This window comes from Phoca vitulina, unplaced genomic scaffold, assembly GCF_004348235.1.
Source record: "Phoca vitulina isolate PV1807 unplaced genomic scaffold, GSC_HSeal_1.0 scaffold8, whole genome shotgun sequence".
NCBI lineage: Eukaryota > Metazoa > Chordata > Mammalia > Carnivora > Phocidae > Phoca > Phoca vitulina.
Window position 1 is genome coordinate 116,456 of NW_022589711.1, and position 26,575 is coordinate 143,030.

A 26,575-nucleotide genomic window follows, 5' to 3' on the forward strand; every position below is an offset into this window, starting at 1 on the left:
CAGAGTTTTTAAAGACTTGAGTACATATGATTAAGTATTGAGTCCATTATTCATTGAATGTAATCAATGGGTCCAGACATACTGGTTCCTTTTTAGTTCTGGGGAAGTATAATGTTCACTCATTTACCTAAGGGCTTTCAAACTATTTCTGGAGTGCATTCTCTATAACCATGCTTCACCTATTTAAAAGGTAATCTATGTTTAAATTTTGAGTCTAAATGTCACTTATTCAGGAAAAATACTGTGACACCATCATCCCCCTCACACGGTTTATGGCAGTTAATCCATTCACATATTTACCATGTATTGTAAGGAAAATTTAATAATGTATGTATGAATTTCCTATTGATACCTCAGCAAACTACCACACATCTAGTGGCTTCAAACAGCACAAATGCATTATCTCACAGTGTCATGGCTCAGAAGTCTGATACAGGTCTCACGGAGCTAAAATCAAGCTGTCTTCATGGCTGTGCTTCTTTCTGGAGACTCTAGGGTAGGAACTGTTTCCTTGCTCATTCAGGTCATTGACAGAAATCAGTTCCTTGCTGTTATAGTACTTAAATTCCCCTTTCCTTGCTGGCTGCCAGCTCAGGACAGTTTCCAGCTTCTAGAGGCTACCCACATTCCTTGGTTCCGGTCTTCTTTCTTCCATCCTCCATCTTGAAAGCCAGCACCTGTGAATCCAGTTTCTCTCACACAAATTGCTTCTTCTTCTTCAATCTTGTCTTTCTAACTTCCCCAGGAAAGATGACCAGTTTCAAGGACTTAAGTGATTAGATTGAGTTGACCAAGTTAATCTAAGGTCATCTTCCCTTCTCAACATCTTTAACCTTAATCACATCTGCAGAGTACCTTTGGCATTATCAGGTAGCATCCTTACAGGTTTTTAGGACTCATGATGTCTCACAGGGCATTTTACGGTGTGCTTTAATTTCGGTACTAAATAAGCAAAAAAGATTACTTGATATCCTTTCAAAAGAATGTTTTCTTTTCTTTAAAAAAAATATTTATTTGAGAGAGTGAGAGAGAACAGGGGGAGGGATGGAGGGAGAGAGAGAGAAAGAATCTTAAGCAGACTTGCTGAGCACGGAACCCATTGTGGGGCTCCCTGAGATCAGGACCTGAGCAAAACCAAGAGTATGACCCTTAACTGACTGAACCACCCAGGTGCCCCTCCCCTTTGGGATTTTCTAAACCTATAGGGATATGTTATGTCCACTAACATCATAATTTATAAAAATCTAGTTCAGATTAATAGCAATGTAATTTTAATAATATTTCAACATTTACTTGTATATAGTTCTGTTCACTCCTCCTTTATGCTATTTTTGTCACAAATGAGATATCTTCTATCTTTTGTTCCCATCAGTATAGATTTTTAATTATTTTATGCAGTTTCCTTTTTAAAAAATAAGAACACTCTTTTTAAAAATAAAAATAGTGAAGCCAAGGGGGATGTAACTTGTCATAGTATAGTGGCAAGACCTATGGAAACTGAAATTTTATACTAAAAAGTTTTGAATTTCTAGATTAAAAAAATCATTGATTATTAAAGGAAATGGATAAAAATAGACCTATACATAGAAAATTATCATGACATTTCACAGCATGGGAGACTATGGCCCTATATGACTGGGACTGGGGCTGGGGATAGAAGAGATGTGGGAAGAGGGCATAAGAGAGAGAGAGAAAGATAAAGAGAAGGAAAGGGAGAGTGAGAAGACACATACAAAGTGGATTAAAACAGAATGACTTCAGGCTCTTTATAAGAAACTCTGAAGGCCAGAAAATAATGGATCAAAACCTTCAGAATGAAATAAATAAATAAATAAATAAATAAATAAATAAATAAATAAAAGAAATAATGCTTGGGTTAAAATTAAATACCTGAGACAACAATCAAATATAAGAAGTTAAGATTGCACAACCTAAAAAATATTATCACTCATGCACGCTTACACAAGAGTAATGGAAGTGTTCCACCAAAATGAGGAAGGCATGGGATAAAGGAAAAAAGAAACAGACCATTCTATTCAGGAGAGGGGTGAATGAAATCACCAAAATGACAGTGATGTACAAGACCCAATGAACTACCAGGTCAGGTTAGACCTGATAGAGATGCTTCTTCATGTATTTATTTGAAGTTGATAGATTTGATACAAAATAGCTTTAAAGAAAGTCAATGTTATTTGTTAAAAGTTAAAAGTTCCAGGATGCCTGGGTGGCTCAGTCCTTTAAGCATCTGCCTTTGGCTCAGGTCATCTCCAGGGTCCTGGGATCGAGTCCTGCATCAGTCTCCTTGCTCAGCGAGGAACCTGCTGCTCCCCCTGCTTGTACTCTCTCTCTCTCTGACAAATAAGAGAATGGGTGGAATGAGGAAGGGAACATGTTGTTTTTGTAACAAACCTTGTTGAGTCATTTGACTCTTCAAATAATTTTCTTGCATAAATATGAAAAAAATGAAATTAAATTAAAAAAATAAGATCTTAAAATAAGAAAGTGTTGAAAGTGTTAGTGTGACCCTTTTGTCAACTGAATAAATTAAACTGGTAATTTCAAAGTAAACATATTTATATTTCAAAACGAAATACCGAAGTTCTTAAGCAAACGTTTCTTAAGTAAAATGTTGGGATGATATTGCATCTAAAAATGAAGTATAGCATTATAGCCCTCAGTTCTGGCTAGTGAATGAAAACTCTAATTGCATGTATAGTATTTGACATTTTTGAGGTAAAATATTAAAGAGTACATGATTTTTATGGTTTTCTCAGGCTCTTTGTATTAAATTCAACGAAAATTATTTAAAGAACATTTAGAATACTTTTTGAATAATAATTATTGGATATTTGGATAAAATAGGCAGACTCCTTTATCTCTGATACTGGAAAAGTACCATTTTGGAAGGTTTATAATCAGAAGAGTTTGATGAAATAACAATGAGTTTTGTTCAGCTGTCCAAAACATTGTTTATACATAGAACTTATTCTGTTTATTCTATGAGAAAAATTGTCTTCCAAAATGATTCTGTGACCTAGCTCATGGAATCTTAAACTGTGTTGATGATGTATTTAGTATTCAAAATATTTTTCTTATACCAAAATATTCTTTTTTCAATATAGAGTTGTATCTCTCCTTGGAATTTAAAAGCACACTCGGGAAAAAGAAGTGTTTCTGAGAGCCACTATGAATTTTTTATTTTGTATCTAATTTTCTTTGAAACCATAATACAATTAGCCAAGAGATGTTTTTCATCTTCATTGCAGTTAAACTTCCTTTGCCCAGTCCTGCCTCCACCTTCCACTTTTTTAGGTCTTGACCCATATAAACATTCTATACCCCCAAATCTGTTTACCATCTGTGTCTGGATAATCTGATCTATGAAATTATCCTACAAAAGTAACATCTCAGAGATTTTCTATCTCTGCAAATATTTATTTCCATTTTTAGTGTATATCACAAGTACAAATACTGCCTGCTAACATACCAGTGTGGTTAGCTGCTGTCTGAAAGCTCATTTGTCCATTTTATTTATGCTGGGAAATCTCTTTATTTGACTGAAAAGAATTTGTTAGCTCTGCAAAACTTTTGTCACCTTTAATAAATTCGTACATGTTTAAAATATTTTCTCTTATAAAAAATAAGCTAATATACATTTTTTTTCTCCTTTGGATGTTTTTTTATGCTAAAACATACTCAAAAAGCAGTTTTTAAGGACCCCATAGAATTTTTTGGATGATACCAAATTTCCTGTGAGTCCATGAAACAAATTAATATAGACATTAACCATTTTTATGGAGATTTGGTGGAATTGAGTAATTTCAAACTACTATATACTGCTTTCCAATCCAAGAATCTCAAAAGTTTACATATAATATGACTCCATTTATATAACATTCATGGAATAACTTTATAAAGACTGAGACTTATTAGTGGCCGTGTTCTGGGTTAGTTAAATTCAACTGTGTACTGGTATGCATTTAGTTTTGAAGTTACACTGAATTTCCTGAATGTTTCTTGATTTGTTGGATTTGTTTATTAATGTCAAACAGTTGTCAATTTCTGTAATGTGGAACAAATTTCACACCTGACATAATTCTCAATTTTGAAAAGCAGGTTACTCTTTGGTATCCAAACATGACCTCTGTGGAAAGTTCATTGTCTTGATTCCTCTAGAAAATTCATTTGTCTTCCGCAAATGTTTTCTTAAGGAGCCAGGTAGTGTTTAGGCTTCTTAGCCTAGAGGAAAAATTCAATATATTATGTAGGTACTTATATAGCCATTTATATTGTAAGCATTTAAAAATACCTTTGAAGAAGTGCTTTTATTTCTGTAGACTGTACAAAAACAGATATTGCTACAGATCTGGCCATCGAGGCATCATTTGCTGAACACCACTTAGATGAGAGTGAGCCATTTATGGGTATCCATTATGTATTAAGTTTGGAATCCATTTTGAAGGGAAGTGAAATATAAATTTTTAGGGGTCAGAAAACGTGCCTCTGATAACCTTCCTCTTCTTTTTCTTTTTTCTCTAATTACAATATCTTTTTAGTCAGTTATTGAACCTCTGAGATAGGTTTTTAAATTTTCACTCTTCTATTTTCCATATCTTTTGTGCTTTTTTCCTCTAATTTATGGGAAACACACTTAACTGCATTTTCCAAAAACTTGTATTGATTTTTCTGTAGTCTACCATATTTTTAAACTTATATTTTGAAGTACTTATAAATTCATAGGAATTTTCAAAAAAAAACAAAAGGGACAGAGATGTTTCAATTACCTTTTACCTAGCTTCTCCCAGTTGTAACATCTTGCATAATTATAGAACACTATCAAAACCAGTCAGTTGTCATATGCACAATCCACAGTTTTTTCCATTGTCACCAGTTTTGCAAGCATTTGTGTGTGTGTGTGTGTGCATGCGCAAGTGCAAGTATGCAGTTCTATGCAATTTTATCACATGCATGGCTTTGTATAACTCATCACAGACAAGATACAGAACTGTTCAATTACCACAGGAATTCTCTGCTCTATCCCTTTATAACAACACCCATCACTATCCCTCCCATCACTAACCCCTGACATCCACTAATAAGTTTCGGTCTCTATAATGTTATTTCATGAATGTTATATAAATGGAGTCATACAATATGTAAACTTCGGAGAAATGATTTTCTCACTCAGCATGATTCTCTTGAGATTACCCAATTTGTTATATGTATTAATAGATTATTCCTTTTATGTTGCTGAGAAATACCCCAGGGCGTGCATGTGCCACTGTTTTACCAGTCAATCTTCGAAGGACATTGATCTTCTCCAGTGTTCACTTCTGAAGGAGAGAGCTGCTATGAACATGTGCATACACATTTTTGCTTGAATGTAAGTTTGTATTTGTCTGGGATAAATGCCCAAGAGCGGTAGCCTGTCAAGTTTATAACATCCAAGAACTTGTTCTCCTGTCCATTTTCTAGCATACTGGTTTTATTATTATTTTCATTGATTATATATTTTTTCTCATTTCTCTGATGACGTAAATAATATACTGTGGAAGTCTTCAAACAGAACTTCTTTTCCTTCAAGATGCTTTTCTGTTCCATTTTTTGATCTCTTATTTGCTTGTAGCATTCTAAAGACGTCTGCTGATGCTTGTAGTTTGCATGTATATAAGGGTGGGTTTTTAAAATGTTAACAGAAGGCTCTGTACCCACGTTTTTGTCATGCTGGCTGTATTATTTATTTTAATTCATCAGCCAGTGGCATTTCATTGGAGGATGCCAGATGTTACTATCTTTAGTTATTTCCTGTTGAACTTGATAGATTCCCAAGAGTGTTTTCTTCTTATCCTTTGCCGGTGGAATACACAAAACCGGCTGTTAACAGCTATGGAAATAGTCTGAAGAGAAGGCTGGATGTCTCACCATATATAAGCATTCATTAACTCACACACACACACACACACACACACACACATGAAATACTCATTTTCAGTATTTTTTTTACCCAAGATATGCAGAAATCCTTTAGTTCAGAGAATTTTTTTTCTTTCTTTTTTGATTTTTTTCCCCCATTGTGGTGTTGCCAGAGGTTTCCCCATTTTATCGTTTTTTGCCAAAGATTCAATTTTATCTTTGCTTTGTTAACTCTCAATGTTTTACTTTTCTTTCCTATTTTTTACTTTTAAGACAAAAAGTATATAGAAATCACTGCCATGCAATGCATCCATATTGCCTCTATTTTAACTTGACCATCCATAGTGACAGGAATCTGAAGGATCATTTTTCAGTTTTTATTTTTATTTTATTTTTTTAAAGATTTTATTTATTTATTTGAGAGAGGCAGAGTGAGAGAGAGGGCACGAGAGAGGGGAGTGTCAGAGGGAGAAGCAGACTCCCTGCTGAGCAGGGAGACAGATGCAGGACTGGATCCTGGGACTAGAGGATCATGAGCTGAGCTGAAGGCAGTCGCTTAACGGACTGAGCCACCCAGGCGCCTGATTGTTCAGTTTTTAGCAATTACCATCAGAGGGAAGGGTGTGTTCCAGGATATGTACGCAGGTTTGTGTGTAAGCTACGGCTGTGCGACTGATTTGATCTAGGGCTCTGTACTGTTCCTTTAAATAAGACAAAGATATATAGGGACATGTTATTTGAGTGACAATTACATTAAAAATAGTGAATGAATATTCAGTGTGCTCTTTAAAAGGTTATATTGTGAAAGTGGTAACCAATAATTAAAGAATTAGTTGTAATAGTACCAATAATTGTATGACATGAATCTCTCTCTATGAATCACAGCTTCTAAAAATCAAATAACTACTTATTAAGCTTACAAATCTAAACTTTGACATATATCTTGGAAATAGCTAAGTTTTGTATTATACACTCCTTAAAAGATAAAATGGCAAAATGGCATGTTTATCTTATACCTATCAGTGATTTAAATTTTATATAACATACTTATACAGCCATGTTGGATATTAATAGGAATTAATAGTAAATATATTGAGTACATAGGGATGCAGTCCAAAAGGATGCAATTATTATTACCAAGAAAATAAATTAGTTACATATCAGACATTAACTGGCATAACATACTATTAGATTGAATATATATCACTAAATAAAATGTGTGTCTTTCTTAACTAACTAGCCAAAATATAAACAATACAATTTTCAGATTTTTGTGATCTGTTAAAACTATTGAGATATATCAAAGATACAGCCATATGACAATCAGTGTGCCTAGCTTTAAAAATCAAAGCACATTAAGAAAACAAAAGATGTGATGACTAAAAGAACAATAGCTACTTTTACAATCACAAGTTTTGTCAAGAAGTAGCTCCCTAGTGTTAAATCCAGTTTTGTTGATTTAAATATTTTCTCTTTTCTCAAATCCAAGCCACTCAGTATGTTCTGAATTTGTACAGGCTTTGAGAATATTAATTAGTTTCTCAGAACATTTTATTGCAACTTGCTAAATATAATCAAACTGTCTAGAGATGGAATATAAAACAGAATTGAACATTCTTATTTCATGTGGTGAAAGATATTTAGAACTTCTCTTACTTCCCTTTTCTTTATCAATGGTTCCACCAAATGGTCCTTGACAAGAACCTGAAGATTAGTTTTAGCTCTTTCTTCTCATTTGTTCCTAGCATCAAATTGGTTACCAAATCTTGCTGATTCCATCTTTTTAATAACTAGAAAATCCAAAGTCTCCTTTTGAGTTCTACTGCCATTGCCTTGGTACTAACCACTCATCACTTTTGTCCCAGATGGCTGCAGGAGAAACTCAACTCTTCTGGACACTACTCTTTGTGTCATCCACATTGCTGTCCAAAGAAATTCTAAAGTGCACCTAAGGTCTTCTCATTTCATTGACATCATCTGAAACTAGCATCTTATTATATTAAGATTGAAAGTCCAAAATCCTTTATCTATTTCACAAGGACCTTCACTTCATATTTCACCCTGCACCTGATCTGATAGCATTATCTTCCATCAGGTTCTCAGGTTTACTCGGGATTCTAACCATAACAATAATTTGTTATCATGTTTCTTATTTACTGTAAGGAATTGAGAGTCCTCTGATATATTCATATAGAATATGAATAAAGAAATTTAAAGGAAATACTTAGCTAAAATTTTCCTTTGAAAAAACTATGCTTAGCATTTTTTTTTTTTTGCCCCTGATTATAAACTTCTGTCCCATTTCCCTTTAATTTCCATAGAAAATAGTTGATTATACATTGTTCTTTCCCTGGAACATCGATATTGGAAGAACCATGAATCCAAATGGATAGGAAGCATCCATGAGTGCAGATCGAATGTCACAAGAGACAGAACAGTATTTAAAAAAACAAGGGGAGGGCCATGATAGGAGCATGGGGTCAGGCCAGCCCAATAACAGAATGGAGAAAGAAACAAAGCCAAGGAAATAAGTTATTATATGCAGGAGATATAGCAAATATATCATCAGGTTTATTAGTGTGCTGGGGCTGCCATAACAAAATACCACACACCATGTGGTTTCAATGGAAATTTATTTCTCATAGTTCTGAAGGCTAAAAATCCAAATTCTGGCAGGGTGGTTTTCTCCTGAAGACTCTTTCCTTGACTTGCAGATGGCTGTCTTCTTGCTGTGTCCTCACATGCCCTTTTCTTTGTGTGCATGCATCCCCCTTGTCTTTTCCTCTTCATATAAGGACAACAACTCTGTTGGATTAGGACCCCACCCCTGTGACCTCATTTAACCTTACTTACTTCTTTTTTTTAATTTTGTTTTATTATGTTATGTTAATCACCATACATTACATCATTAGTTTTTGATGTAGTGTTCCATGATTCATTGTTTGTTTATAACACCCAGTGCTCCGTTCAATATGTGCCCTCTTTAATACCCATCACCAGGCTAACACATCCCCCCACCCCCCTCCCCTCTAGAACCCTCAGTTTGTTTCTCAGAGTCCATAGTCTCTCATGGTTCGTCCCCCCCTCTGATTTCCCCCCCTTCATTTTTCCCTTCCATCTTTTTTTTTTACTTCTTTACAGACACTATCTCCAAATTCTGTCACATTGTTGCATAAGACTTCAGTACATGAATTTAGATGGGGAGAGTTACAACTTAGTCCATAAAGGTAGGTTATGGTAGAGAGTACGGTAGCAGGAATAAGTTCTAGAACCTTCTCCATTATTATCTGAGTAATCTTAGTCACGACTTGTTATATTTGATATCAAGTTCCTGAATTGCAAAATGACAGACTTGTATCAGGTGATTTGTCAACTCCTTTCACTTGTCAGGATTAATTAAAATCAGAATTAGTTGAAGCATAAGAATTTATATTTTATTCATTTGTTTTCTCTGGGGGATAGCAACTTAAAATGACATCATGTTCTCTCCATGGTAAATGTTCAAGCTTCTACAGGACTAGTAGCATCTCTCTTTAATTACGAACTATTATTGAGACATCTGCCTCAGTGGACAGAGTTGATTCAGACTATGTTGATTTAGTGACTACATAGCAAACATTATCATTTAAATCTGTTGGTCATGATATTGTGTCATTGTATAAATGTCCCAAGAAAATCTTAGACTTCAAGAAAGCGTTACAATAAAATGTTATAAGCATCGGCTGGCACATCAGCATGTATCCGCAGTTATGTGTGTTACATGTTTAAGACTGGGAAATTGTTTGATAAGACAACTATCATTGAAAGAGGAATGTTCCTATGCCCAGGACATTAAGAAATCCAAAATAATGAAATATGTATTAATTAAAGAAATACACACTGTGATGTTCATGTATGATGAAATAATTTTTTACTTTGGAAAATAATTCAGACTCATCCGTAGTGTATATTCCCTCATGGCATATAAATTTTTTTCAGGAATTTGATATACATATGATTTATCCTAATAAGTGAAATACACCTTTACTATTACAAATTTCCCCATGATAGGGCGCCTGGGTGGCTCAGTCGTTAAGCGTCTGCCTTTAGCTCAGGTCATGATCCCAGAGTCCTGGCATCGAGCCCCGCATCGGGCTCCCTGCTCCGCGGGAAGCCTGCTTCTCCCTCTCCCACCCACCCTGCTTGTGTTCCTTCTCTCGCTGTGTCTCTCTCTGTCAAATAAATAAATAAAATCTAAAAAAAAAAAAAAAAAAAAAAAAAATTTCCCCATGAGGCTTGACATACTGTTTTTGCTTTAAATCACTTTTTAATGTACATAATCACTGAATAATTTAATATTTTTTTATTTAAAAATCAGAGAATATTCAATGCACTCATTTGTTAATAAGAGTATTGATGAAATAAGCTACTGCAATGTTAATACATGGAGTAACTTTCATAGGAGACATAAATTGATTTTACACAACATAGCCTATTTTATTTGCGTAATTATGAATTTACATCTTTCAAAGGTTAAGTGTATTATCTGATATACATGACGTTTTCCATGTAAATATTTCTATACATTTCATTTTTAAAATTGCCTTGCATTATAGACCTGATTTACCTGACCCTTTGTGGTTATAGTTAGAAAGCATGAAATTTACTTCAAAAACTACAAATGTGATGGCACAGATGGATGTTTTACTTTCCAAAGCTGTATAATTAATCAAGACTTTTCCAATTACATTGTTGAGTGGTTAGCATAAATATTGTTAAATTCTTTTCTAAATCTTAATCACTATTCATCTCGCCAATGCACATATGGCATACAGGAAAATTTGCATCACAAATATGGTAAATTGCTGATAAAGGGTAGTTGTAAATATTGGTAACCGTAACTCTGAAGCCAATTTTGGTTTTGGTTCTCATTTTTGTTTTATTTCTCTATTTCTTTTGTAAGCCACTACTACTCTAAAAAATAAGAAAACACCTCTGTCTTATTTTAGGAATTTTGTGATATTAATATTTTATGTGTTAGGTTACAGACCTATGTTATAGAGTTGCTTTACTTCCTGCTATTGCTAAGAATAGTGGTTAATAGATGTTAGAACAACAATAGAACTGGTTTGGAAGCACAGCTCCACTACTCAGTTGCCCCGTTGTACCTTTGGGTCAGTTACACAGTATCAGTTTGTGTTTCTTTCTTCCCATGCAGTATTATTCAACTGGAGCATTGTTTAATTGACTTAAAGAAAGAACAAGAATTTAAGTAAATGAGCATACTGCCCTGAATACAGTAAATGTTCTGTTATTACTACTTTGCAGAATTATTTTCCAAGTCAAAGTCTCTTTATTTTTTTTCAGGTTAAAATTGAAACAGCTCTGCCACTTTCCCATTACTTGTCTGCCCTGCACACCCAGAACTGCTATTACTGCGGGTTTATCCTTTTGATTTTTTTTTTTATTAAGGAAATTTATTGTATATACATGTTTGGTTCTGCTGTCATATATAGCCATGAAGACACATGTACAGATCTTTAAAAATGTATTATATATGTACGCATATCATACATACATGCTGTTCTATATTCTGTTTAAATGTATGTAAAAGACTATCATTGAGAAATGTCCCTGTTAATGAATGAACATACTGCTAGCATCATTTAGGGGGTCACATAACATCTCTAGCATGGTTAAGCTTAATTTTCTAACCACTACTCTATTGTTGGATATTTTCGAGTATTCGAAATTTGGCACTTTTTAAATAATATTGTCTTCTTTTTCTTTTTTGTCTAATTTTCTTGGATATTTAAAATATATTTTTTTCTTAGGTACTGTATCACTTTAATCTTACTATGATATATATGTTTTCAGATTATTTTCTGGTACTACCTTTGCCTTACAATTAGTTAATATTCTTTTTTAAAAAATACACATGATTTACTAAATTACTTGATTATTTTTATTTTAGCCAAACCTATTCATATTTTTCCCTCAAATTTTTTTGATATTGATTTATTGTTTAAAATACATTTGTTACAAAATTATATATAAAAGACACTCACATTTTATCTTCTTTTTACTAATAATTTGTTGTTTTTCCGTTTTTGTTATAAGGACATTAAGAACATGTTTATGATTGTGATAGTCTGGGATAACATGTATTCTAGACTGAATGTTTGTTTTCCCAAAATTTGTATTTTGAGACCCTAATCTCCAATGTGATGGTGTTAGAAGGTATGGGGCTTTTGGGAGGTGATGAGGACATGAGGATGTAGTGCTCATGATGGGATTAGTGCCCTTATAAAAAAGAGACAGAGAATGATGATCTTGCTTTCTGCCACAAAGTCTGACTATTCTGGGTCTTTTGCTCCATTTTTAAGTTTGAATTTATATTTGGTTGATCTTCATTTGTAATTTGCTTCTGCTGATTGCTTCTTACCAGAGATCACTTTAACTTAAGTACATGGGTTGGAGTTGCCCAGAATCTATAGATAATGTAAATCCAAATCCCCAAGTGCACATAGAGGTACAACTATTTTTACAGATTCTCATGTGAGATATTTTCAACCTTGAGGTAAAGACCAAAAAAGGCACATTTCCTCGATTCCTATCTTTAGAAAGTAGAATTTTTAAGCTATGTGCACAGGGTTTTAAAGTCCGTGATCCTCCTTCAAAACGTGTTTTAGTTTCACTCCCTTAAGTAACGGGAACGCAGTTTCTTATATCCTAGGCCCCTGTAAACTCCAGGATTGACAAATCCCTTGGGTTTTGACTGGTTTTAGGTCATGTATAGGACCTTCTTTTTGTACTCTCCTTGTTTTTAGTTATGGTAATTTATTTCTATAAGCTTAGGCTAACTATATATTTAATAGGTTATTTGTTGCTTTTTGTACAGCATGCTAAATATTTTTTTGAAGATTTTATTTATTTATTTGAGAGAGAGAGAATGAGAGAGAGAGAAAGAGAGCACAAGCAAGGGGAGGGTCAGAGGGAGAAACAGGCTCCCTGCTGAGCAAGGAGCACAACGTGGGGCTCCATCACAGGACTCCAGGATCATGACCTGAGCCGAAGGCAGTTGCTTAACCAACTGAGCCACCCAGGCGACCTCATGTTAAATATTTTTAAGAAGAATTTTCTTTTAGAATAACTTGCCATAATGTAAAATGAAAAGTCCTTTTCTTTGTTTAAAAGTTTCCTTATTTTCCTCATTTAAATTTCTCCTGAAGGGAATTTTGTTTTTTGATTACTGATAAATTTGAAATAACACTTGTATGGATCATGTATTGCTGATCAAATACATTTCTCAAATTAAACTAATTTAATTTTAATGCATGTTAATTATGTATTATTATATATTAGTTATATATTAATTATATATTATAAATATATTTTATATAATTATATACTATAAATATATTATAATATTATATTATATATAGGCTATGCAATATTATATATAATGTAATATATACTTATATGTATGTGTGTATAGGGGGAGTGTGTTTACCTTAAAGCATCAGACATTAGAGTGATCTGTTGATAATCACAATTTTGGTCACACTATTAATGCTGCATAAGAATATTGAAGTTATTAATTTATTGTTACAATCAGGGCGCCTGGGTGGCTCAGTTGGTTAGGCGACTGCCTTCGGCTCAGGTCATGATCCTGGAGTCCCTGGATCGAGTCCCGCATCGGGCTCCCTGCTCAGCGGGGAGTCTGCTTCTCCCTCTGACCCTCCCAACCCTCCCCCCTCTCATGTGCTCTCTCTCTCAGTCTCTCTCTCTCAAATAAATAAATAAAAAATCTTTAAAAAAAAAATTTATTGTTACAATCATGTTAAGACTACTGCTATATCACTGTAAGAGAGAAAATGAATTTGCAATAAATTTTTGATTTGACCTTATTGTATCATTTAGGTTTTACTATAAAACCTATAATTACAGATGGTAATAACAGTTCACACTTTTAAAATATTTTTGTACAGGGAACCAATGAACTTTACAAATAATGATGTAACATTTTATACATAGTGATGCTATATTTATTTTTGCCTGTTCAAAAGTTTCATTATTTTATAGAATTTTAGTGATTCTACAATATTACAATTTGTAAAATACCTTCCCTTTTATTTTGTTCTCCCTGTGATAATCATTGCAGAGATAGGGAGTTGAACAACTGTTATCCCTAAACTTAGAGAAGGGCCTGAGACTTAGAAGTTATGTGAATAGTGCTTGGTAAGCAGGGGAATTAGGTCACAATCTGGGTCTTCTTACACCATCCCAAATTATATCAGTTCTAATTTTCGTTTTTAATGAAACTGAAGTTTACAGAAAGGGCCTTTTTTTTTTTTTTTTGTAAAAGATTTTATTTATTTATTTGAGACAGAATGAGAGATAGAGAGAGAGAGAGAGAGCACATGAGAGGGGGGAGGGTCAGAGGGAGAAGCGGGCGCGGGACTCGATCCAGGGACTCCAGGATCATGACCTGAGCTGAAGGAAGTCGCTTAACCAACTGAGCCACCCAGGCGCCCCAGAAAGGGCCTTTTTTTAAAAAGAGCCTAACTAATGTTTTTGCATTACATATTATAGCCAAACAAACCTTAGTTCGGCAGTGTGGGTTATCTGAGTAGAAAGTAGTTCCTTTATCTTTAACAGTATAACCTTATTTACAGAACTGTGACTTTCCTTATAAGGAATATTTCTTCAAAACAATAATGCTCTCTATTTCAGTGTGCTTTACTTGTGGAAGTTCTAGCTGCAGTTTATCTATTCTATTGATATATAGTTCTTATAAAAATAGTTTGCAACATAAATAAGGTTTCTGAGTGCTTGGTATTTTTTTTTAGTCCTCTTTAACTATGTCAGGTGTTTCCATAACAAAGGGTAAGAGATATTTTGGAAATCTGGCTTCTGGTTTCTTTATTTCATGTTTTTCCTTTTATTTTTTTTTTTCTTTCTTTTCTTTTCTTTTTTTTTTTTCCTTCTATAAAGGAATTCTAGGCACTGGTCACAGTGTAACTACCTCTGACAGTGAGTGACATGGCAGCAAAGTTTGGTAGGGGAGAACTTTACAAAAACAACAGCTTTCCTATTTTGGACAGAGATCAATGAAAATGAGCCGAATTCTTGATTTTAACCCCTCAAAGATCACAGGCATCAGCCTTCATGTCCACTTTTACTAGTCGGAGATATCTGTAACTAATTTATTTATTTATTTATTTATTTATTTATTTATTTATTTATATTATGTTAATCACTATACATTACATCATTAGTTTTAGATGTAGTGTTCCATGATTCATTGTTTGTGCATAACACCCAGTGCTCCATGCAGAACGTGCCCTCTTTAATACCCATCACCAGGCTAACCCATCCCCCACCTCCCTCCCCTCTAGAACCCTCAGTTTGTTTTTCAGAGTCCATAGTCTCTCATGGGTCATCTCGTCCTCTGATTCCCCCTCTTTATTCTTCCCTTCCTGCTATCTTCTTCTTCTTTTTCTTTTTTAACATATAATGTATTATTTGTTTCAGAGGTACAGGTCTGTGATTCAACAGTCTTACACAATTCACAGCGCTATTTAAAAAAGGAATCTGGTAAAAAATGTATCCTGTTGAGCACAACCTGATCACTAAGATTGGAAAATTAACTGTAATATGCAAATCAGTGCCAGTGATATTAATAGTGTTTTATTTTTCTTCTTTTTGCTTTCCTCTTCCATTATTGCAACTTATTTCATATTCTTGAGGTCCTGCTCTGACTAGGTCAAGTGAGATCATGTTGCATAGAGGCAGAGAGAAAGGTATTCATTTCTTTTGTCCTAAATCTCAAGTAAAAGCTTGCCATGTTTCATCATTAAGTTATTTTCTCTAGATTTTTTGTAGACCTTCTTTACTCAAAAAAATTGAAACCTGAACCTCTGACTTAACTAAAGTTTGTTTTCTGACTTTGACCTTGTTTCCCAGAACTGAAAGTAGTTTAGAAGACATTGACTCCACATATACGCTTCCAATTTATATGCCAAGTACATTAGGTACTTTAATTCTGTAAATGTGTATTTTAAAATCTTATAAAATATTTTTGTTTTATGTAAGGAGCATTCACTTAGATTTATCTACATATTTAATTGGTTTTCAAACCTGCTCACTTACTTATTTAATCTTCTTAATATGTTCTACCTCTTAATACGTTCCACCTAAATATGTTCAGGTATTAGTTTCCTTCTATCTATGTGATAGTCTTGAAATTTCTTACGCTCTGCATCTTTCGGTGGTGACTCTATTTTGGTTTGCTCATTCAAAAACATCTTTATTTGCCCTTCTTCTTGAAAGATATTTTTTACTGCTGAATAGAGAGTTATTTTTTTTCAGTATACAGAACTGAGATCCATTGACTTCTTCCATTGATTCTGTTGAGAATTTAGCCATTGGAATAATTCTCCCTTATTGAAGCTAATCTGAATTTCATCCTACCCCACCTCTGGTTTTTTTTAGGATATTCTCTTCATCTTTGATTTTTTTTGCAGTTTCATTATAAAATGTCTAGGTGTCATTTATTTTTATTCATGCAATTTGAGATTTCATGGGTTCTTGAATTGGTTGATTACCCCAGTGCTCACTTGGAGAAAATAAAATCCTCTCTAAAACAAATGTGGAGATAAAAAAATAAATGAATGAAAATTTCTATGAAATGGAGAATGCTATATCTTATTTTTAAATATCTAATATCAATTATCCCCTAAATATAACTTCAAAATATAATGACATTTAAGATAATGATAATTAAGAACTTGAAATATAAGATCTATTTTTTAATTTATGTAACCTATTATTGATATATATAGTAAGTTATTTTATGAGTGCTTTAGTTTTATTTTTGTAAAATTAAATATTGGATATGAGATATCAAACATATATAGTTGTCTTTTGAAGACAAAATCCCTGTGAAAAAAATAGTTTCAGAACCAGAAGTTGTGATTCTCTCACTTTTTAGCAGTGTGATATTGGGCAACCCATATCTGAGTACTTCTACTCTCTCTCTCTTTCATCTCTATGTCCTCTCACCCTCACCCTTCTCTCTTTCTCTCAACTAATTATCATGTTGGGCTGCAGAAATCCTTCCAGCTATAACTGACAGTAATCATTTTTGCAGTAATATCTCTCCTATTTTGCCTTTTCCTCTCTTTATCAACAGCATAAATCAGAGCTACTTTCATCATGAAAATTTGTCAATGTCAAGATAAAGTATCTATCTAAAGAATTGGTTTTGTCTGTGGTTTAATTCAAATCATAAGATGAACAGAAAATGGGGACTCTCAGTCATTTATATTGTTACTACTTTTTCTTTAGCACCTTTGTCTTTGAAATTGGTTCTGAATAGTAAACAAATAAAAAATATGTATTTTTCATTTGCAAGTATTTTTCAAACACACAAGGAATACAAACCAATCAGAGCAATTACAATACAAGACAAAGTATGTTATAGTAAGGGTACTGACAAGGAAAAATAAGACTTCAGAAGAGTTGATTATTTTGGTGTGAGGAAATCATACAAGATTGAAAGTTCAATACTGAAAGATAGGATATTATTTCAACAGAGAAAGATATCGAGTTGATTAATGTTTCAGGAAATATAACAGAAGTGAGAAATGGGTGAATATAATGTCAACATTATACGTGATGTACAAGAAATGATATGTCATTTAAAAGTGTAGCTGGGGCAAAATGTAATATACAAAAAGAGACCAGACTGTAGAAATAAAAACATTTGGATTTGACTCAGTAGGCAGCAGAGACACTACTGAAGGTTCCTTATCAAGTGAGTAAAACAATCATATATTTATCCTAAGAAGGTTTATCTGATAGAGAGATGGAAAGAAAGAGAAAGCCTGGAGGCAAGGAGATTAGTTAAGAGATTTATCCAATAGCTCAGGAATGCACTAACATGTATTTCAACCACATTTATACTAACTTGAAAAATCTTGGTGTGTAGACGATTAGATTGAATCAAGAGTTGACTGGGAGGTAAAAATTAGCCTCAAGTGTTCTTTTTACATGTAGCCCTTTATTCACTGACAAAACAATGTTTCCAAAGCTAGTATACTGAATTTAGAATGCAGTTGCTGTGAGGTATTTTCCATTTTAAAGTAGAGGTCAAACTCAATGGGGCATAAACAGAACACAGCCTCCAGATGTTTTGTTTGGCTTAAGTACTACCAAAATAAATAAATTTAAATACTTTTAGAATAAAAATGGTCTTTCTAGTTCATTAACTCATCAACTCTCTATTGTTCTATTTGTGGCTAACTTACATTATTTACTCAATGAGATCTATTCTGAGTAATTAAAAGTGCAAACATCCCCACCTTTGTCTTCCTGACCCTACAGACCTTGCCATACAATTTAAATTATATTATTGTGTTTTTTTTCAGTATTTTGTTTCTAAGTAACTATTGACTCAGAAAAAAATTTTAAATATAGTATATAGAGATCCCGGTATATCTTGCTCAATTTTAATTTGGTTTTTCTTAGCACTTATCACATAACAAGTAATAATAATGTAGTCATTTAATGTTTTATTGTCTGTATTCTCTTTCCCTAACTCATTCCACTAGAAAACTCCACAATGGGAAGAATCTTTGTTTTGTTCATTGGTATATACTGAAATCAGCCAGCCGCAGAAGAACGTCAATAAATATTCATTGAATGTAACTAATAGAATAATAATAGCTAAAACTGCTGTGGTGTTCATTATTTTCCATATATAATTCAATAGAATTACGTGTATTGACACACAACATAAGAGTCAAAACCTTATGAAGTCAGTACTAACAATATCCTCATAGTTATTTGTGGGTCTGGGATCAAAGTCAACTGAATTTCTTATGTCTGACTAAAATACCCATCAATTTGCTGTTTCAAATTTGGTACAAAATACTGCAAAATCTAACCGCATTGTCTAGGCAATATAAGATACTCAGGCTTTAGTAGTCTTGATATGTTCTGTAAACTTATTTTCAAATATCAAGTGTGATAGGTGGATGGAGAATGTATATTGTTTTTCTCTTTGATCTTACTTTGGTTGGAGGTAATATGATCACTATTAATTCACGTCAACTATTTATGCAGAGTACTGGTAGGTAGTAATGGGAATGAGGCAATTTCCCATTTCTTAGCAGTATATTATATAATATACAAACAGGAAAGATCGACTATCATACAGAGCAAAATTGAAAGGAAAAAGTGTGTTATAAGAGTTAAGAAAATTGAATACATATATTGAACTAAATACATATACTCATGTATTCACATTCACAATTTTCAATAGTCATGTGGATGTTTTATTGCCATAAAAATTTAATTTAAAGAGCTATAGATGAGATTATTTAGCATTCTTTCTATTTGAAGGAATTTGGGCTGTAGATTCATTCAGGAAGAAGCTATGTTAACCCATGTGCCCTCTTTAGACTGTATTTTGGCTACTTATTGATCAGGGAACCAAAGTTAAAAATATTAATTTCCATCTATAGTTTGAAAAAGTCCTTACGAAATCCTTTAAGAGCTTTATAGTCTGTTGCTCTGAAAATGGCTCTGGAGAAACGTTAAGGCCAACCTGATATTTTCTTTTATGACTTGGATGAACATTTAACTTATTATCCAAACTGAGACACTTTAGGAGAGTTAAAAGAAATATTATTTATGTATTTGCTTTGGACAACATTTGTGAAATAGAGTTGTCCTATGCCATTTTGATATGTGATGGCTGTACTCATAAGTTAGATTTTTTTTTTTTTACATAGGAAGTGGTTCAAATAATTTCTTTTCTTTCTTCATCAGTTTCCCGTAAAAAGTAATATAATTTATTTATGTTTTTACAATTAAGATTAACACTTGACATCAAGATGTTTCCTTTCAATTTACAAAGTCAGACTTGCAAACTCATATTCTATTTCTACTTTTACAATGCTTTCTCTGATGCTTTCATATTGACTTTATGGTCTTCCTTCATTAAAACTTTTTTTTTTTCATCTTGTAAAACTCATGCTATAATATTTAGTCACAATTTTCCTTTGCTTTAGGACATTTTCCTGGAGTGTTCTTCTCCATTAGTAAGTGCTTTTTCTTTCAGCCTCTTGTTGCAGTCTTTATGTTTCTCAAATGGATTAACTCTTTAAAAACAATTTATCATTCAGTGGCATTTCCTTGAAAACTTAGACATAAATATAATTACTATATAATTCAGCATTTCCACTTCTGGGTATAGACTCAAAAGAATTGAAAACAGGGACTCGAGAGAGATTTCTGCATCAGTGTTCACAACAGCATTATTCACAAAAGCTGGAAGATGGAAACAATCCAGATGTTCATCAGAGGATGAATGGATAAGTAAATGTGGTATAGACATACAATGGAATATTATTTCACCTTAAAAAGGAGCAAGTCTGACACATGCTGCAACATAGACACAGATATATGGTTCCACTTATATGAGGTACCTAGAATAGTCAAATTCATAGACACAGAAATTATACTGGCTGTCTGGGGGATAGGGGAGTGAGGCATTATTATTTAATGGGTACAGCATTTCAGTTTGGGAAAATAAAAAGTTCTGGAGATGAATGGTGGTAACGTTGTGCAACAGTGCAAATGTACTTAATGTCAAGGAACAATATACTTAAAATTGTTAAAATGGTAAATGTTTGTTAGATACATTTTAACACAATAAAAAGACTAATTTATCATTAAATAATTTAAATTTCCTACACAAGCTGTTTACTCAGTGTAAAAGTGATTGGCAAAAGGCCCAAGTAGTTTTCCAAGCTAATTGATTCACTTTAATTTTTATTTTAGAACAGTTTTAGATTCATAGAACAGTTGTAAATATGGTCAAAGGCAGTTCTCACATACCCCAAACTAGTCCCCCCTATTTTTAACATATTATATTAGTATGATGCATTCATTACAACAAATGAACCCATACCAATACATTGTTATTAGCTAAAGTCTATGTTTCACTTAGACTTCCTTAGTTTTTATGTAATGTCCTCTTTCTGTCCAGGATCCCATCTAGACTACCACATTACATTTCGTCATCATGTTTCTTAGACGTCTCTCAATTGTGGCAATTTCTCATACTTTACTTATTTTACATGGCCTTGACAATTTTGAGAAGTACTGGTTAGATATTTTGTATAATGTCTCTCAATTAGTGCCCCTTAATATTTTTCTCTTTATTAGACTGGGGTTAAGAGTTCTTGGATGCAAGACCACATAGGTAAAATGCCATTCTCATCACACTATATTGTGCTATAGACATAATATCACTGATATTGTTAACCTTGATTACTTGGCTAAGGTAATGTGTGTCGGACTTCTCTCCTATAAATTTACCCCGACCCCCTTCCCTACAGTACCCTGTGAAGGAAATCAGACCACACTTAACAGGCTGGGAATTATCATCCACATCCACATTGGGATATCATACATAGAGTGGTGTGTATAAATAATTTATTTATAAATAAATTTTTAAAAATTCTTGTGCATGGGAGCTTGTCTATTCTTTCTCATTTATTTATTTAATTATTTAATTATATCAGTGGAGACTCATATATGCATATATATTTTATAATTTTGGTAATAAACAATACTACATAATTTACTTTTTGATCAAAATATTTAAGCTTTAGCTGGAAGCTCTTTCAGTTGTCTCTTGTGTCCCTTTGAAATACTCGTATCATTGTGGTTTCTTTTGAGGGCTCCTTAGCTTCTGGTACTAGAGGAAGCTCCTGTTCATCTTGTATTTTCCTTAAATGAGCCCTAGAAATGGCCATTTCCCACAGACCCCTGGTTCCTGGTTATTGGAGAATGCTGTTAGAAACCAAGATTTGAGCACTGAGTGTGCTCCTTGCCCCAAGGCTATTGTTGCTTCCAGACTCTCATAGCTAACAGAGCAAGGAAATGTGTATGTTTACTAGCCAGTGCATATAGGCATAACTAAATTATTATGTTTAGAGATATATTTCTGCATCTATATTAAGCTTAACATGAGTTCACGCTAATGAATCCTACTCTAATCCAGTTCCACATCATTCTCATCAGCCCCCTTGCTTGTCAGTAATCTCACACTTGGTTCCCGTCATCCACTATTAATTTGCTAATTGTTCATTTACAGTATATTCATAGAATGATTTCAGAATTGTTAGCCCATGCCCTTGTGGGAAACAATTTTATCAACTAGATTATCATTTTTATGTGCAATTTCTTTGGCTTTGAGTCTTATAAACTTAATTCATTTCCATATTACCCAGGTAATTTAGTTAGATTTTTGCCACTATAGTTTATCCTAGAATCCCCTAAACTACTAAATTATATTTATTGAATTACATATATCAAGATTCACTCTTTGTGCTATAGGGACACCTGTCTCAGTTGGTAGAACATATGACTCTTTTTTTTTTTTTTTTAAGATTTTATTTATTTTTTTGACAGAGAGAGACACAGCGAGAGAGGGAACACAAGCAGGGGGAGAGGGAGAGGGAGAAGCAGGCTTCCCGCTGAGCAGGGAGCCTGATGCGGGGCTCAATCCCAGGACCCTGGGATCATGACCTGAGCCGAAGGTAGACGCTTAAGGACTGAGCCACCCAGGTGCCCCAAGAATATATTACTCTTGATCGCAGGGTCCTGAGTTTGAGCCCCGCATTGGGCAAGGAACCTACTTAAAGAAAAAAAGGAAAGAAAAGAAGATTCCCTCCTTGTACTGTAAAATTCTGTGAGCTTTGATAAAACCTTGTTGTAATGTAACCACCACTTTAGTATAATAAGAATAGCTTCAGTTCCCTAAGTAATCCCCTATGTTTGCTACACTACTCAAGCTCCCTGTCCCCTTTCTAAACTGATGGCAATCACTGATCTGTTTACTATCTTTATATCATTTTGATTTTACTATAATTTGATATAAGTGTAATTAAACAGTGGTCTTTTCATCTGGACTTTACCCCCATTTATCAATATGGTAGCATATCTTAAATATTGAAGGCAAAAATTCAGATTATTTCTAATTCTTAAAAATAAGTTCACTCCAGATTTTTAAATATTCTTTCTTTTTGAATTCATTTTTCTTTTTATCCCATTAAATTTTGTGCATATATTTACCTGATTTGGTACCTCACTCTTTTTGTATTGCTTACCAGTATTCTATTATATGGATGCACCACAGTGCGTGTATATGTGTTTGGTTTTTTTTTTTTTTGTTTTTTTTGTTTTTAATTTACCTATTATAGGATACCTTGATTGCTTTCAGTTTGGGGCAACTATGAATAAAGCGGCTATAAATATTCTTGTTCAGGTTTTTATGTGTACATAAGTTTTCAAATCAGTTGAATAAAATCATAGGAGTGCAATAGCTGGATCATATGGTGGGGCTATGTTTATCTTTGCAAGAACCAGTCAAATTATCTGCCAAACTGAGGAGAATACAATGTTGTATTCTCACCAGCAGTGAATAATAGTTCATGTTGTTCCATATTCTTACCCACAACTGACAATGTCAGTTTTTGGATTTTAATCATTCTAACAGGTATGTATTGGTATCTCAAAATGGTTTTAATTTGCATTTCCCTAATGCAAACTTAAGTGAGTATCATTTCATATGCTCATATTTGTAAATTTTTTGGTTAAGTATCTCTTCTGAATTTTGCCTACTTTTTAGTTATTTCAAATTGTTGTAAGAGTTACTTGTATATTTTGCATTTCAGTCTTTTTTTTTTTGACATGTAACTTGCAAATGGTTTTCTTCCAATCTGTTATAATTACTACTTATCAGTTGGACTTCTCTGGATTATACCTTAATATACATGTCTTAAAAATTGAAGGCCAATAAACAAACAAAAATTATTTTCACTCTTAAAAATATGTTTATTCCAGGGGTGCCTGGTGGCTCAGTTGGTTAAACATCTGCCTTGGGTTCAGGTCATGATCCCAGAGTCCTGGGATCGGGCCACGCATCGGGCTCCCTGATCAGTGGAGAGCCTGCTTCTCCCTCTCCCTCTGCCTGCCACTCTGCCTACTTGTGCTCTCTCTCTATCTCTCTGTCAAATAAATAAATAAAATCTTTAAAAAATGTTTATTCCAGATTTTATAATTTTTCCATTCATTACTCTTTCATTCATTATTTTGCATGTCTTTTGGCATTATTTCATTATTCCATTACCTACCTGCTCATTTACTTCTTTATTCATTCTTTCATCAGTATTTCCAGCTACCCACACTTGTTTTATTTACTCTTTTTATGTCCCACCCCCACTGTCTGAAATTTCATGAATAAGTAATTAGTTTAAACTATTTTTGTCCCATGTTGTTTGTATTATTCAAATACTTACCACAGCCATGCTAGTGACCTCTCCAACAAACTGCTTTGTAGTTAATGACGTTCTGTCCTAAATGATTTGATATGCTATATAGTTTTAAATTGGAATTATGTTGACAGCATTTTGACACTGTGATGAAATTTTAAAATTCATTTTTCTTTGATGATTTTGCACAGCCCTTTTTTATACTATATTGTTTTTAAGATTGGTAATAGTATAGCAGACTGAATAAAGACTCTCCAAAGGTGATCCTAAACCCCATGACCTGTGGATGTGTTCACTTACTTAGTAAAAGGGACTCAATGATATGATTACATTAAGGATCTTGAGATGAGGAGATAATCTAGGATTATCTCATTGGCCTGAGTATAATCACAAAGGTCCTTTATATAAAAGGTGGGCAAGAATATCTGAGTCAGAAGGAGGAGAGGTGATGAGAGTGAAGGTAGGGAATGATGCACTCTGAAGATGAGTAAAAAGACCTCGACACTGGAATGCAGGTGACCTCTAGAAGTACAAAAGGGCAAGGAAATGGATTTTTCTCCAGAGCTAACAGAAGAAACACAATTCTACAGACACCTTGATTTTAGCTTATAAGAAACATGTCAGACTTCTGATCTCCAGAACTGTAAAATAATACGTTTGTGTATTGTTAGGTTTGTAGGGATTTGTTACAACAGCAAATAGGAAACTAAAACAATTGGCATTATTTAACTTTCCATGTTTTCCTAAGTAGCATGTGTGAAAATTTGCTCTGGGTTTTTTTTTTATTACAAAGATATGGTTTAGGAGAGGGTATATACGGATTAAAATGTTATTCCTGGGGATAAAAGGTAAAATAATATTTGGATTCTTGGGATAACTCATGGAGGTCTGATTTCTCAGTATCTAACAATAAAATGTGCCATTAAATTACAAAGCTCCTCGATGAATACGTGGAAGAGAAGCTTTAAAATGTCTACTCTTCTGTTTGGAACTGAAATACACTCACATATTTATGGCCAATTAAATTACTACAAAGTTGCCAAGAATGTACAATGGGGAAAGGACAGCCATCTCAATAAATGGTATTGGGAAAACTGGACAGCTACATGCAAAAGAAATAAATTGAACCACTATCTTACACCATACACAAAAATTAACTCAAAATGTATTATAGAGTTGGATGTAAAACCTGAAAGTGTAAACCTCTAGAAGACATAGAGGGAAAGCTCCTTGACACTGGCCTTGGCAATGATTTTTTTTTCAATTTCACATCACAAACAAAGGTGACAAAAGCAAAAATGAACAAGTGGTACTATAACAAGCTAAAAATTCTCTTCACAGTGAAGGAAACCATCAACAAAATGAAAAGGCAACCTACTGAATGGGAGAGAACATTTGCAAAAAAATAATTTGCAAACATGGTTTTTGCAAACCATATATTTGATAAAGGATTAATATGTAAAATATATAAGGAACTGATACAACTCAATAGCAAAACCAAAATCAAACCAAACCAAAACAAAAACAAGCAAGTGGATTAAAAAGTAGGCAAAGGATCTGAATAGAGACACTTTCCCAAAGAAGACATACAGATGGCCAATAAGAAACTGAAAAGGTGCTCAACATTGCTAATCATCAAGGAAATGCAAATCAAAATCACAATGAGGTATCACCTAACACCTGTTAGAATGGCTGTTACCAAAAAAACAAGAGATAACAAGTGGTGGTGATCCCATGGAGAAAAGCAAACCCTGTGCCCTGTTGGTGAAAATTGGTGCAGCTACTATGGAAAACAGGATGGAGTTTCCTCAAAAAATTAGAAATAGATGTACCATATGAGCCAGCAAATTCACTTCTGGGTATTTATCTGAAGGAAATGAAAACACTAACCTGAAAAGATATCTGTACCCCTATGTTCATTGTGGCATTATTTACAATAGCTGAGACATAGAAGCAGGCTAAATGTTCATCCATGGATGAATGGATAGAGAAAATATGATTACACACACACACAACAGACACACACGGGAATGTTATTCATCTGCAAAAAAGGAAATCTTGCCTTCAGAATTTGCAACAACATGGATGGGCACTGAAGGCGTTATGCTAAGTGACCAAAGTCATACAGAGAAAGACAAATACCTATGATCTGATTTATATGTGCAATCTTAACAACAGAACCCTCATAGGTACAGAGAAGAGATCGATGATTGCCAGAGGTGGGCAGTGGTGGGTGGGCAAAATGGGTGAAGTTGGTAAAAAAGAAAGAAAGAAAGAAAGAAAGAAAGAAAGAAAGAAAGAAAGAAAGAAAGAAAGAAAGAAAGAAAGAA